The sequence below is a fragment of the Oryctolagus cuniculus genome, chromosome 19 (genome assembly GCF_964237555.1).
Source record: "Oryctolagus cuniculus chromosome 19, mOryCun1.1, whole genome shotgun sequence".
In the NCBI taxonomy this organism is placed as follows: domain Eukaryota; kingdom Metazoa; phylum Chordata; class Mammalia; order Lagomorpha; family Leporidae; genus Oryctolagus; species Oryctolagus cuniculus.
The window spans coordinates 24,087,363-24,096,764 of NC_091450.1; positions in this window are offsets into that span (position 1 = coordinate 24,087,363).

Below are 9,402 nucleotides of genomic sequence, written 5' to 3' on the forward strand. Positions count from 1 at the left end.
GTTACACAGAGGCGCTCTGAAGCAGTGGTTCCACATGGGGGTGATCACGCTCTCTCCCCACCCCAGGACTCACGGGGTGAGCATGAACGTGTTTTCCTTTTAGAGCTCTGACACCTGTTGTCTCTGGAAGCGGGAATTTGTAGGATGCACCTTAGAGTGAGACTCTTAGGCACCATGTCTGGATTCACCGAGCTGCCCCCAACTGGTGCCTAGAATTCTAGAATTCTCTAGCTGAGGTCTCACAGTGCTGCCCCCAGAGCTCCTTGGTTTGTACGCACTGTATGTGCATGTGTGTGTGTGTGTGTGTGTGTGTGTGTGTGCCCTGAACAAATGTTAAGGAAGAAAATGCGGCAGCAAAATGAGTCAGTGATGATAAACAAATGTGACACACACTTGGGTCTAGATTGAAAGATACAAAAGCGGCCTTGCACATTGTGGGATCCCTAACCCCAAATACATGTTTAGTCAATGTCCTCAACAAAATTGCTAACTTGAAAATGATTATTTTGAAATATGCCTCCGTAAGTAGATTAAAAGCATGAATGTATGAGTGCTACTTAACAAATAATCAGTAAGCAAATACTGGGGTAACCATTCCCTAAATCTAAAAACAAGACATTGTCAGCCTCAGAGACTCTCACAATCATTTCCCCATCAGGACTCTCTACTGCCCCCACCAGGCTCTTGAGGGAACGCCTTCTTGCCTTCGATGGTTTTACAACCTAGAGATGTATCCCTAAATCCTGGAGTTTTCATTTTGCCTTTTTTGAGCCTTATACACGTGTAACCATGCTGTATGGGTTCTCTTGGGTCTTGCCTCTCTTGTGCTGAGCTGTGGTTGTTTCCACTGCTGTGTAGCTTTCCTCTGTATGAATAGTCAATACATTTACCTGCTGGTGAGGCACATTGAGACTGCTTCCACTCTGGGGGCTATCTGAGCAATGCTCTTTACAAACATGAAGGTGGAGCTCAGCTACCCAGGTTTCTTTCAGATATGTCCCATCCAATTTTAGTTTTGCAAAATATCTTCAGAATCAAATTCGGCATCTAACTTCAACTCGTCTGAATCTCTTCCTACAGCCATAAACCCTCCGGGATGCACCTAAAAGTTCCTTGCTGCTCCACGTGTTCAGCATTCAGTGCTGAGATCCAAGCCCCGGGGGCCCTCTCCTTGACTGTTCTAGTTCTTCCCCATCTCCTTCCATGAAGGAGGTGTTTCTGATTCATGCATATTCTCCCATTTCCTTTGCACTGCTTCCAGGAGTGATTTAGCTAAAAGGAAAATGGTTTGAAGCCCTTCATTGGGTGCCTATCACCCTAAAGATAAAGACCCAAACCCTCGGCCCACCATCAGAGTCCTCTCGAGCTCCCCAGCCTGCCTGCCAACCCCACACAGCCTGGCACTTCCTCTTTTTAACAATATGAAAGTGGTCAGGGTTCCCACTTTCTCGCAGCTTTTCCCGTTCTGTGCCTTCAGCCTCACTGTCGTCTCTCCCTGGACACCTTTCCTTCACTCATTCCCACATCAGCCCCCACCCATCCTTCCAGGCTCACCGCTAACATCACCTCCTCCAGCAACAGTGTTCGGGCTGTGCCTGGATTAGCCTAGATTAGCGGGGGGGGGGGGTGGGGGGGGCTTTGCGTGTGCCTTCACATGAGCCCGTGGTGACACTGCGCTCAGCCTCCCTCCTCACGGGGCTGAGAACTCTCCAGCACAAGGACTCCTGGTTTCTCTGCGCTTCTTCAGTGCTGGGCACAGCGCGGGAGCCTGGGTGTGACGGTTCATTCTGTGTGTCATGGGGTGTCCAGACATTATTTTGGGCTGGCTCTGTGAAGCTGTCAGCGGCTGAGATCAGCTCTGGAATTCGTGTGCTGAGTCCAGCTCACAGTCCTCCCCAGCGTGGGCGGACATCCAGCAGTCTACCGAGGGTCTGGATAAAACAGAAAGGAGGAGAAAGGGAGGGTTCCCTCCCTCTCAGCCTTCCTGCCTGAGCTGGGACGTCATCCCTGTCCTGTCCTCTGGGACTACAGCACGGCCCTTCCTGTCCAGCCATGGGACTTCTCAGTCTCCACTATGTCAGCAGCCAGATCCTTATCACAAACCCATATACATTCTCTGAGTTCTGTTTCTCTGGGGAGCATGGACTGGTGTGCTTGGTAAGTGCTAAATAAATATTCCTTGCTGGGGCAGCCCTCAACCCCGCGGTTAAGACGCCTGTAGAGATACCTGCGTCCTACATCACAGCATCTGGGTTTGATTCCTGGCTCTAGCACCTGCTTCCTACTTCCTCCTAATGCATCCTGTAGGGGGCAGTGCTGATGACTCCAGGAGTTGGGTTCCTACCATCCATGGGGGAGGACTGAGTTCCTGGATCCTGGCTCCAGCCACAGCCAATGTGGGCACTGAGGAAGTGAATCAGTGGTTGGAAGCACATGCGCTCACTCTCTCCCTCAAATAAATAAATAGAATGTGTTGAACTGAGCTGAAATTGACACTTGAACTTGGCTTAAACTGGAAGCACCTCAACAGAAGAGCAGGGTGCTAGGGGCTGACCCGCACTGCACTGCAGGGGCTGAACCTGCCGGAGCTGCGCAGCACCAACGCCTCGCTGGCCTCACCCTGAGTCCTTTTGCTGTTGCTGTTGTCCAGTCGGGAAGGAGACAGCCCCGTGTGCCCTACGCTCGCCCTGATCTCCGCTTCTGAAAACCAGAGTTGCTGTTGAAAGTTAATTAGTATCACACACAGGAGAGCCAGCTAGTGGTGCTCTGGAAAGCGGCTACCTCCCTAAATGACTGTCTCCTTGAGTCAGGTACACCCTCAGCCCACAGCGTGAACGAGGGCACTTCAAAACGTTCATAAAAATAGAAGGAAGAGATAAATTTGTTTGGCTGAAAAAATGTTTTGAAATCCACTCATAGTTTTCCATACTATGTATTTTTGAGGAACTTTATGAAGACCTTTATTTGCATGGATTTTTAAAAAATTGTTCAAAAATAAACTTTCCTTTTAATTCCATTTTCCTTGAGTTTTTTGAAGTACCTGTATTTTTTTTTGGGGGGGGGGCAGGCAGAGTTAGACAGTGAGAGAGAAAGAGACAGAGAGAAAGGTCTTCCTTCCATTGGTTCACTCCCCAAATGGCCTCTATGGTCGGCACGCTGCACTGATCCGAAGCCAGGAGCCAGGTGCTTCCTCCTGGTCTCCCACGCGGGTGCAGGGCCCAAACACTTGGGCCATCCTCCACTGTACTCCCGGGCCACAGCAGAGAGCTGGACTGGAAGAGGAACAACCAGGACAGAACCGGCGCCCCAACTGGGACTAGAACCGGCAGTGCCAGCGCTGGAGGTGGAGGATTAGCCTAGTGAGCCGCGGTGCTGGCCTAAGTACCCTGTATTTTCAGCAGATCACAACACGGTGTTTATGTGGATGGTTTGTTCTTAATTCAGTTTATTATTTCATGTCAGGGCCATTTCTCAGACTATAAGGGAATCAATTTATAATCCTCCACATAAAACATAGGACATTGGGTTAAAATTTAACTGCCGAGCAGATTGTACCAGGAAATTCATTTCAAATATTTGGTATGTTAAATTATTTGTGTGCCTCTGTCTTAAAAGTCCACAGCAGGGTGTGAAGTCCAGTTAAAGTTCTGTGGGTGGGCATTTGGCACAGCAGCTGAGATGCCACTGGGGACACCCACATCCCATATCAGAGTGCCTGGGTTCAAGTCCCACCTCTGCCTCCGATACCAGGCCCTTGGAGGAAGCCATAATGGCTCAAGTGACTGGGTCCCTGGCTACCCATGTGTGAAACCAGGATTGAGTTTCAGCTTCTTGATTTGAGGTCTGGCTATTACAGGTATTTGGGGAATGGGCCAGTGGATGGAAGATCTCTTTCTCTCTATCTTTGTCTTTGTCTCTTGACTTTCAAACGAAACACAAAATAAATAAAATTTTAAAGATTTCAGCTATTTGGGTACATGGAAACAGAGACTTTATAGTCACTCACAGAGAAAAGTGTGGCACAGAGAAGTCACAAGTGAAGAATGCGCCTTCCTGGCCCCTTCCATACCTGTGGCAGACCTAACCAATTGATCCCAGCTCTCACTTCCTCTGAAACCAGCAGACCCTCAAAATCCACCCCCCCTTTTTTTGACAGGCAGAGTGGACAGTGAGAGAGAGAGACAGAGAGAAAGGTCTTCCTTTGCCGTTGGTTCACCCTCCAATGGCTGCCATGGCCAGTGCGCTGCGGCCGCTACACCGCACCTATCCGAAGGCAGGAGCCAGGTGCTTCTCCTGGTCTCCCATGGGGTGCAGGGCCCAAGCACCTGGGCCATCCTCCACTGCCTTCCCGGTCCACAGCAGAGAGCTGGCCTGGAAGAGGGGCAACCGGGACAGAATCCGGCGCCCCGACCGGGACTAGAACCTGGTGTGCCGGCGCTGCAAGGCAGAGGATTAGCCTACTGAGCCATGGCGCCAGCCACAAAATCCCTTTTAAGATAGCACTCCAAGCAGAATTGATCCAAAAGGGGAACACATGTGCCATCTCAGATTTAAAATATGCTAAGAAATCTTTAGGCAGAGGGTCATCTCTAGTTCTTCTAAATTGGATGCGAACATTCTCCAGTTGGAGCTAAGGCTGGCCCACACAGGCGGAATGTCGGTATTGTAATGGGCCTGTGCATCTTATTCTTTATTTCAGGGTCTTGCCCCCACAGAGATAAGAATTCAAAGCAGAGGCATAAATACCATGCACAAGTGAGAGCAGGATTTATTCAAAAGAGAGTGTGTGTGAACACATATCCACATAAGAGTGTGGGCCACTCCACAAGGAGAGACACCTGTCATAAGTGGGCCGGAGAGCTGCCTATGAGGAAGTGGGTGGAGGGAGGCCAGGGAGAGACCCTCACGGTCAAGAGCAAAAGAAGGGGCCAGCGCTGTGGTGCATCAGGTTACAGCCCTGGCATGAAGTGCCGGCATCCCATATAGGCACCGGTTCGAGTCCTGGCTGTTCCTCTTCCAATCGAGCTCTGTGCTATGGCCTGGGATAGCAGTAGAGGACAGCCCAAGTCCTTGGGCCCCTGCACTCATGTGGGAGACCTGGAAGAAGCACCTGGCTCCTGGCTTCAGATCAGCACAGTTCTGGCTGTTGCAGCCATCTGGGGAGTGAACCAGCGGATGGAAGACCTCTCTCTCTCTGTCTCTACCACTCTCTGTAAATCTGTCTTTCAAATAAATAAATCTTTTTTTTTTTTTTTTAAAAAAGAGCCCTTCCCATACTGTCAGCCTCTCTGATGAGGTAGGTGGTGCCCTAATTGAATATGCAAACAGGGTGAGTTTGAGTGTGCGTGAGACACAGGTGCATCATGGGAAAGTGGGAGTACTAGACTGCCAAGGAAGGGGGCGGAGTTACAGTGTGGGAGTGGCAGAAACTCCAGCTCATGTATTCCTTCCTCTTGCCTATTCTCCTGTATCAAGTATGAAATGGAGTTCCCTCCCCTGTAGGTGACCAGATCCCTGTGAGGGTCTCCCTGCTGTCTCCAGTCCTCACTGAATTCTCTCCTCTCTCAGTGTTTATGTTGTAGGAATTCATGCCTGAGAGTTTAGTGTCCAACATGATTGCTAAATTCCTTGGGAGCAAAGATTAGACTTGTGTAATCAGGGTCAATGCTGGGCACATAATAGTTGCTCAGCTAAGCATTTCCTCTTGACTGGGGAGACACAAAGAGAGGACAGGAGAAAGAGGAGAGTCTTACCTCTCTGTAAGCTTCAAAAAAATTTAAATAAAAAATTTACTGAGATTAAACTAAAACAACACAATATTTTTCCTACTCTTGCAGGTCAAATTCCTTCAAACCACTTACAATCAAATGGCAGAGGGAGGTCAGTTTGCAGACCACACTCCCCAGAATTCCGCCGACGCTCCCTGGGCTTAATCATTTAATATTTCAAATAACCTTTCCACACCTTCTGTCCGACAGGATTATGAATGCTGAGCCTTTGCGGTGCTCTGCATTTTAAAGCCTGCCGCAGTCGGAACACTCCAGTCTGTCCGTGAACGGACCAGCTCCCTGGGGGGGTGGCTCATCCCCACCCGTGAAGTTCTCTCTTCCATCTGCACATGTCCCCATGTACCAGGCCTTCGGAGTCAACTGGGGACCGTCTCTGCCATGACTTCCCCCCTGCCTGGTGGCACAGCAGCACTCCTCCTCTGTGTGCAACACACAGGGTTCGGATCTCACGGCAGGTAAGAGGATGTAAGGGCTTGTGCGTGTCCCAGACATCTGGCTCTGACGCTGGCTAAGTGAGCGCAGGCCAGCCTCCTATCTTCTCTAGGCCTCAGTTTCCTCATCTATACAGTGGACGTAGTATTTGCACTCGCCCCAAAGAGATCTTAGGAGGAGTAAGTAAAAGAACAAACACAAAACAGCCCATAGCCACCCACAGAAGATGAGTTAAAATCTTATTTATCACTATTAGTGGATAATCTGATACTGCTGTATAAATTTTAATATCAAGCCTTATATATTACAAGCTTTTAAAGAATATGTTACCTCCCCTGCTGGTTTTATTCACATTTTTTTGTTTCTTAGTTATTTAATTTTTTTTTCCTGAGGACATGTTTCACATCTTACTTACATTTTAGGACTAACTTTAATCTAAATCCACATATCCATACAGCTATTTCCTTTTTTGTTGACTTCACTTAAACTTAAATGCATGGTTTGTGGCCGGCGCTGTGGCTCACTAGGCTAATCCTCCACCTGCGGTGCCGGCACCCCACTTTCTAGTCCCGGTCGGGGTGCCGGATTCTGTCCCAGTTGCTCCTCTCCCAGTCCAGCTCTCTGCTGTGGCCCGGGAGTGCAGTGGAGGATGGCCCAAGTCCTTGGGCCCTGCACCCGCATGGGAGACCAGGAGAAGCACCTGGCTCTTGGCTTCAGATTGGTGCAGCGCGCCGGCTGTAGCGGCCATTTGGGGGGTGAATCAACGGAAGGAAGACCTTTCTCTCTGTCTCTCTCTCTCTCACTGTCTATAACTCTCTCTGTGTCTCTCTCTCACTGTCTAACTCTGCCTGGCCAAAAAAAAAAAAAAACATGGTTTGTTAAAGACTTGAAAGTAAGAGAGAGAGAGAGAGAGGGAGCTTCCATTCAGAGAGACAGAGAGAGCTTCCATTCACTGGTTGACCTGCAGCATCCAGGTGGAAGCCAGGAACCGAGTCCAGATCTCCCACACCGTTGGTAGGGCTCCCACTACTGGCCGTCACCTGCTGCCCCCCGGGGTGTGCACTAGCAGGACGCTGGAGCGGGACGCAGAGCCAGGACTCCCAGGCACTCTGATCTGAGGTGCAGGCATCCCAAGCAACCACTATGCCGAACTCTTGCACCACCCCCACCTCCTACTGAATTTGAAGCACGTCAAGGGTGTTGGCGGGTCAGTTTTCCCCACCTATGTCAGCTTCTGTTGAGTAACAAACCATCCCGAAATTTGGTGGCTCAAAAACACAAATTATTTAACTTGGTGGTTCCTAACTGCAGTATGAATCAGAAGCACCTGGATGGACATGGGTGAAGAATCTCTTGGGGGCCAACACTGTGGCGCAGTGGGTTAAGCTGCCACCTGCAGCACTGGCATCACAAACGTGTGTCGATTCAAGTCCCAGATGCTCTACTTTTGATCCAGCTCCCTGCTAATGTGAATGGGAAAGCAGTAGAAGATGGACCAAGTCCTTGGGCCCCTGCACCCACCTTCATCTGGATGAAGCTCCTGGCTCCTGCCTTCAGCCTGGCCCAGCCCTGGCCATTATGGCCATTTAGGGGAGTGAACCAATGGATGGAAGATTCTCTCTCTCTCTCTCTCTCTCTCTCTCTCTCTCTTTCTTTCTCTCTCTTCTTCTTCTTCCCCTTTCTGCCCCTCCCTCTCTGTAACTTTACAATTCAAATAAATAAATAAATCTTAAAAAAAAAGAACCCCTTGGATGGGCCTGTTCCCAGAGTTTATGATTTGAGCAATTTCAGGTGAGCTTGAAAATGTGCCTTCCTACTGGAAACCATTATGCCTCGTGAAATAAGCCAGTCCCCAAAACACAAATATCATATGTTTTCCCTGATTTGTGGTAATTAATACACAGAGCACAAAAAAGTAATGTATGTGTAAAATTGACATCTTGAGATTTGATTATTGTTTACAGCCCTTTTCTATACTTTTGGGGAACAGTGGTTTTTCTACTGACTGCTTGTTGAAGTCTTTATTTGGTGGAGGGTTAAGCTTGTGATTATAAAATAAACTGAAAGAATATCACTGTAAAAACTGAAAGTTGAATAAGAAAGGAAGGAGAACGGAGGGTGGGGATGCAGGCAGGAGGGAGGTTAGGGTAGGAAGTATCACTATGCTCTTAAATCTCTATCTATGAAATTTGTTCACCTTATATAAATTAAAACAACTAAATAAAACAAAGAAAATAGGCACATCCAGCAGATGGCCAGGTGATGCCATTGCTGCTGGCTGGGGACACCCTTTGCCAGTAACTGGTCTAGCTCCTGATGCTGTGGGCTGTTAATCTAAGCTGGGCTCAGCCAGGCTTCCTCTCCCATGGACGGTCAGCTGCCAGCCAGCCACATGCCTGTTTCTCGGGGTTGGCTGGTCGCTAGCTGAGTGACACATGTCTTCAGCTCAGGGTTACTCACAAGGAGCACCCAGGGTCCCGAGAGTGAGCAGAGCTGCTCTGTGAGTTTTGCATCCCAGCCTCCAGGGGTGGGGACACATACTCCACCTCCTTCTGGGAGAAGATGCAAAGCTATGTTGCAACTGTGCACAGCTAGAGAGGAGGACAGAGTCTGTGGGCGGAGGATCTACCCATCCCTGCTGATGCTAACAGGTGCACAGGAAACGCTTGTGGAGTGAGTAAGCCATTCTCCTGAACATTGAGTTTTATAATTTTGCAAATGGTATCAAGCTTCTTGTACGTTACAATCTAGCACTGCACACATGGGGGACTGCTTATGAGTAGTAGGCCCTCCCAGTAACAGGTGTGTGATCTTCAACCCCAACATCTGGAATCTCAAGGATCATAATCCTCTTCTCACAGAGTTGTGTTGAGAAGCAGTAGGAACATGGCTGTTTTAGAATTTCCTGAGCAGCTTAGCCTCTCTGCACCTCCATTTCCTCATCTGAGAAATGGGTACAAATCATCATCTCACAAGGTTTTGGGAAGGCTCAGGTGAAATGGTGCATGCAAATGGCGCGCCTTCTCAAGTGCTCACAGCTGTTACTAATGGGATGGCAATGCCTAGCACAGCCCTCAGTAACAGCCAGTGGAACACTCTGATTATAGAAATCCTGCCTTCTGTTCACCTTGGTGCTAAGAGAGCTGGGGCAGGAGTGTGTTGCAAGGTGCCAGGCTCTGAA